General features: G+C 38.2%; 1 protein-coding gene across 1 annotated transcript in view; it reads left to right on the top strand.

Annotated features, from left to right (window-relative positions):
* The first annotated feature begins 319 nt into the window (after positions 1-319).
* SYT14 (synaptotagmin 14) overlaps positions 320-6,000 on the top strand; it is a 68,400-nt gene continuing 62,719 nt past the window's right edge. Inside the window, exon 1 of the mRNA XM_065752079.1 lies at positions 320-333. The gene's annotated coding sequence lies outside the window, so the exon portion shown is untranslated. The remainder of the gene's footprint in view (positions 334-6,000) is intronic.

The raw sequence follows: 6,000 nt of genomic DNA, 5'->3' as shown, positions 1-6,000 counted from the left end.
CTAGAATGGTTTCTGCTAATTTGCTTGCCTTTTTAATTTTGTCAGTATATATTTTCTGTAGAACTCTTACTACTGGATTATAATTTGCAATGTTAAGCAAAGATACATTTACTTATTTAGCAAGTCTTCAATTTATATAGAATATCCTTTTGATAAAACCATTGTTTGCATTTTTCTTAAATGATAGATTTTGCTGCTTTTTTTCTTTCCACTGCTTACAAGTTTTACTGAGAAGCCAATTACATTTAATTTATTAACATTTTCTGATTATTTATCTCCATTTAGGTGGAGAACGAACTTGTGGTGTACATGAGCTAATCTGCATTAGAAAAGGTAAGCAAGGATTTGTAAAAGTTACCTTCCCAGCTTGTGGTTAGTATTAGTGAGTAATCAGCTCCTTCATGTTAATGCCTTAATTGTTTTGGATTTTAGTGTTGCTTGTTTGTATTGCAAAATCTTTTGATCCTGACACTGTAAATTAAAAAAAAAAAAAAGAAATAAAGTGAAAATTTGAAATTGTAAAATAAAACGTGCGTTTTCATGGAAAGGAAAGTATTTCCAATATTCACTGAGTTATATGGAAGCTGTTGATGTTGTTCAGCTGTGGTAGAAAACCACAAAATACATAAACTTTAATCTTTGCCTTTTACTTTCAGATTTGTGTAGATTGATTTGATTTCAAGTAATGATTGAATGTTGTGGGGTTATTTAAAATAAGTGATACAGTGGGCTGCCTGTTTCTTCCTGTATTTTCTTGAGATCCTAATGTGACTCATTCTTTGATAACAACTTTATCAGTTATAAAACCAGTAATTGATAGAGTATGAAACAGAATTGTGCTCAAGAGAAGGCTTTTATGGGTTTAAAGCTGAGTTAAAAATGACTGATGTTGCAGTTTGATGGTACAGTTCAGTTGATAAAATGACTAGATACAGTTCTGTTTTCTGCCCCCTTGCTTTGCTAGCCCTGCAATCATTTCTGCTTCCTTTGCAGTGGTGTTGCTGATGAATCTTTGTATTCTGATCTGAAAGCTAATCTTATTTAAAAACAAAAGATGTTTCTTCAGGTATTAGTTCATTGAATTGACTCAGCGTTAGGTCAGAAAAGTGTTCCATCACAATTACCGAAAGTTTTAGTAAAATATTTTTTTTTAAGAAACCCAAACACACGTACACACAGTCTGCTACCCTTAAAGTTAAGTCTACCAGTTAAGGTAAAAACTAGCTTTATGGCCACAAGTTGTCTTTTCCAAGTAATTTATTGGTGGAGTGATACAGAGTTGTATGCCGTTTGATGGTACTGCAATTAAAAAATACTTTTCTTCTCTTTTAAGCTCTAAGTTATTCCATTTAAAAATAAATAAATAAAACCAACAAAACATCAAAGCCTTTATAGCCGTCTCTGTCTTTCCATTGATGGATAAGTCAGTGCTCACAGTGCTCTTTATTCCCTCTTTAATGGGCTCTGTTTTCTTTTCTGAATAATGAAACTCATTGAACTAGAAAGTTCGGAAAGCCTGCTTGATGGAGTTGCAAAGTCCATTAATCTTGCTCATCCCTATTTGTTTCAGGGTGTTGTATTGATTTAAGAAAAATGTTTTCTGTGTACTTGGAGGCAGCAGTTGTTTGTTTTTTATTGTTATTGCTGGGAAGCTTGGTTGAGGAGAAGTACATCTTTTCCTGTTAAGGTTCTGTATTGTGTTTCAACATTGGTATCTGAGTTCCTTTTATCACTGGCTAGATATTATAAACAAAATTTTAATCATAGTTGCCTAGAATGTATTTTAGCATTGGTGGTTACAGGTTAACCTAAGGGTAAGTGTGATTTAAAGAGAAGTGTCCCCTTAGTACGGTTTGTACTTGTGGTATGTTTGGTTCCTGCTGCCAGGTGACTATAGTTGGAGTGCCCAAGTAGAACTTCTGAAGGAAAGGTTAGTGGTAAATACTAACCAGTGTGAGTAACCAGACTTCTCCAAGGAACCCAAGTACCTTGTGTTTCATTTGCCATATTTCTCATAGTCCTTCAATTTATTTTCTCAAGAAGCAACTAAAACAGTAAGCAGGGATGTTCCATCTTATTTGTCCTGTACTGAAAAGGGAAAAGCAAGCAAGCCTGTGTCTTCTATGAATAATGCAAAGAAAAACCATTTTCAAGTGATGTAGGGTAATTAGAATTTATACAAGCATTACAAAACTTGAAATATAGCTGTTGGTGCTGATTAATTTTTCTTTCTGGTTAGTATTCCTAAATTCCTAAATTGATTTATTCGCCAGCTTATTTTTGCTAGGAAGTAGGAACCTGATGCTTAAATGGGGTAAGGAACTGCAAATGTCTTCAAGGCTATGTGAGCCTATTTAGCTCAAATTATTCAGTTAAGACTTCTTTATGTAAAACTAAAGCCCCCAAAAGAAATTTCTGCCTTTAAGTATATTCAGTTAAAATGAAAATCATGTAGAACTCTTTATTTTTTAACTGCTTGCCCTCGTTATTTTCATTTTCTTAGATACTCTGTGCTGCAGTGCTGAGACTGCAAACAATGCAGAAGAGTTTTTCATTTTCATGCTTTTCATTTCAAAGCATCATTAAAGTTTCTTTGAAGTTAACAATGCTTCCACTGAAATAAATCAAACTAATTTTGGTTGAAGATTTATTTTTAGCTTTTAATACTCAAACGTTTCCCAGTACTAGTTGTAATGCTTACTGAATATCTTTGGTTATCTGAATTCTTACGTGAATATTTTGGTATGGTGTCAGTACAGAACTCAGATTTGCTTACTAAAGGTGTTGCAGTTGTCTTCTTTAGAACTTGATCCACTTCATGTAACGTTGTCATGGTTTCATAGATACGCAAGATGGACTGTGGTGGGTCTTTCTGTAGTCTGCATAAGAAGGCTTGCAGTACTTTTGTGGTGTCTTGCTTGAAGTTTCCTTTTGCAGATTCATTTGAGAGGCATGTCTAAAAAACTGATTGTGGTAGGAAGACTTTTCTGCAAAACCTCAAAAAACTGATTTGCATGCATTTTAGAATAAATGCCTCTTCTAAGTATGTAAATATACTACACGTCTTGAAAATGTGCGTATTTGGAAGCAATTATATAACATCTAGTGGCTTCAGAATATAGAACAAGGCATTTCCCAGCTAAGGGAAACGAGATCGGTTACTCAGAAATTTGGTAATACGGCACTCAAATTTGTGACTTGTGTGTGTAATGTAGCCCACAGGTTGCAGTGTTTGTGTGCCTTTGTGTTCATGTTGTTGAATTCTGAAAATTGAAAAATGGAAAAATATATTTTTTCTTCTATGATAGATGAATGTCTTGTTTACTTCTGTTTTTCATTTAATGCCAGTTTGTACGTATACTTGTTTTCTATTTCATACCAGTTTGACAGTATGAATTCAAGGTGCAGCTAAGGAAAGAAAAACCCTCTTACTTTTGTTAGCAGTGGCTAATTCACTTCATTCAGCCCCAAATGATTCTTGTAATAGGAGAAGAGAGGAACAAAGTTTTCTGGAATGTATACATCTGCTGTTTATTCTAACATGGTAAGGGTTTGCATTTTTTTTCTGCCTGGTAACACCCAGTATTTTTAAGAGAGCCATGAGAATTATGTAAGCTGTTCCTCTGTTTATTTACTATGGGCAGAGTTTAGGGAGCTTGAGAACAGAAAAATGTGTCTTTTTCTGGCTGTGTAGTGCACTGTAGCTAGGCTGCTAGTTTAGCTTCGAGTTAGCTTTGTTAGATGGACTAATATTTTAATTAAGGCTGCTTTTCAAGTTCTGTTTGTACGGATGAGGGACTGGTGATGAGTTTTTATGATGTTGAGCTGTAACTGAAGAACTCTTCAATGTATTCTGATATGCATCGTGTTCACTATATATGTAGAAGTGATGTTAAAGCAAAAAATAAATGACTGCAGTATTTTTAATTCTATTTCATCTTCCATTGTTCATTTGTTATATTTTGAAGCAATGTAAAGTGATACTTCTAACTCTGTAATATAATCTGTTTAATCCGTGGAAACCTACATTGAATATCTAAGGTCTGAGTTGCACAGATTTCTTTAATAATTACTTTTGTAAGACCTTTTTACTTTTGTGAGATGTTCTTTCTATTGTTGTAGCAGTCTTACAAACAAAGGAAATTATTCTGCAAACTGTCTTTGTGACTAATAATGGAACAGAAGTGCTCTTTAATATGCAAAAGAAAGAAGTTACAAGGAGACAATGTCTTTGGCTGACAATGTAAGATGTCATTTTTAATAACAATTTTGAAAAGATAAGAAGGTATGAATTTTTGTTTTGTCAGAAATATATTCTAAGTAGAACAAAGTCCTCTTTAACTTCCTGGACAACTGTCCTCATCTGTTCACATGTGTCTGAATGTTGTTGCCAATTGCATTTCTCTCAAGTGGTAAAAATAGTTGTTGTGGTTTTGTGGTTTTGATGCCGGTATTCCACATCAGAGCATCATGCAGCAGTTAAGGAGTTAATGCTGGGGGAGCAGCAGAGGGGAGGGGCGGAGCTCCGCACCGGATGCAGGCGGCGCTCGGTCTGGGCGCGTTGCTCTGGGCTGCCGTGGAGGTTCAGCACGTGTGCTTCCCCTGCGGGTCCTCCTTAGCGTAAGCTCATAGCTTCTGGTTTGAAACTTTTTCTCTCTCTTTCAATTGTTCAATTTTATTAGATTTAGTAAAGTTACCGTTCCTTCTCAGATCGTGCCGTTGTTTTCTTGTCGACCCATCCCTTCCCGCCGTTTCCCCCTCCCCCTCCCGGAGCGCGGCTCTGCTCGGGCGGCCGCGCGGCCACTGACGCAGTTTCTTTTTCTCTCCCCTCTCCCTTCTCGGTTTTCCCTTGGGTCACTGTCACGGACAACACCGTGACAATTATTGGTGGAGAATGCGGGCAGTGCAGTATTGGCACTCCATTGTAAATCTGGTGCAGAGTGGACTAAGGTTTTTCATGTACCTCATAGCATGCTGGCGTCTTTTTAAGCTCCTCGCGTTCAGCACCGGAGTAGTGTGGATATACAGCTACTTTAGTGTGCTGAGGGGGTTACATGCCTCCTACCTAAACACCCTGGCTAACTTGACAGATTATGCGGCATTTGGAACGGTTTCCAATTACTCTTTTCAGGTCTTTACCTATATTCAAGATGTCAGCCCGGCAACTGTGTTATCTGTTTTTCTGAATGCACTCTCTGCAATAGTAATTTACATCATGTGGAGGGAGCGTTCCTCAAAACCAGAGAGTGTTGAATGGCAGGGAAGGTGGAAAAAATTAGGAAAGAAATTGGAAGCGTGGGGACCCCCGGTGTTATGCAATTTTGATCTTGAGCACCTGTGGGACCCTGAGAAATTCAGTGAGTGTTTAGGTAAGGAGTCATGTGACTCAGGACGATCTGAGAAGGAATGTATTGTTTGGGGTTTGGCTTGTGCTTATCGAGCCATAATTGATATTCTGGAGAGAAATGGTTTCCAAACCAAGGTCCAAAGCAAAAATGAAAACCTCGAAGTTAGACCTGACCAATCACAGGAAGCACCGGTATCAGTGTCGGTTGCCCCTGTGGAAGGCCAGAAATGGACACGGCCGTCCTCGCGCCTAGAACGGAAAGAAGAAGAAGCAGAGAAAAAAAAGGAAGATCCAGGCGAGGGGCCCTCCTCAGCACCACCACCACCACCACCACCACCTAAAAAGGCCACTAAGAAAAGTGAGAGACATGGAGAAGACAGCGATGATGATGGAGTCACTGTTACCACTACTCGTCGGCCCCTAAAGATGACTGAAATACAAGGTTCAAGAAAGGAGTTTGTACGGCGCTCGGGTGAATCTATTGTCACCTGGTTGCTGCGGTGTTGGGACAGCGGTGCCAGCAGCGTGTCCCTAGATGGCAGCGAAGCCCGCCAACTGGCAAGCATTGCCCGAGACCCAGCTATCGACAGAGGAATTGGCAGATGTCTGAATGGAGTCGCTACCCTCTGGGAACGAGTACTAGTGGCTGTAAA

The sequence above is a fragment of the Cyrtonyx montezumae genome, unplaced genomic scaffold (assembly GCF_038088225.1).
Source record: "Cyrtonyx montezumae isolate F1298 unplaced genomic scaffold, pur_monq_1.0 scaffold_0, whole genome shotgun sequence".
NCBI lineage: Eukaryota > Metazoa > Chordata > Aves > Galliformes > Odontophoridae > Cyrtonyx > Cyrtonyx montezumae.
The sequence above is the reverse complement of the archived record's forward strand: the minus strand, read 5'-3'. Positions and strand labels throughout refer to the sequence as shown.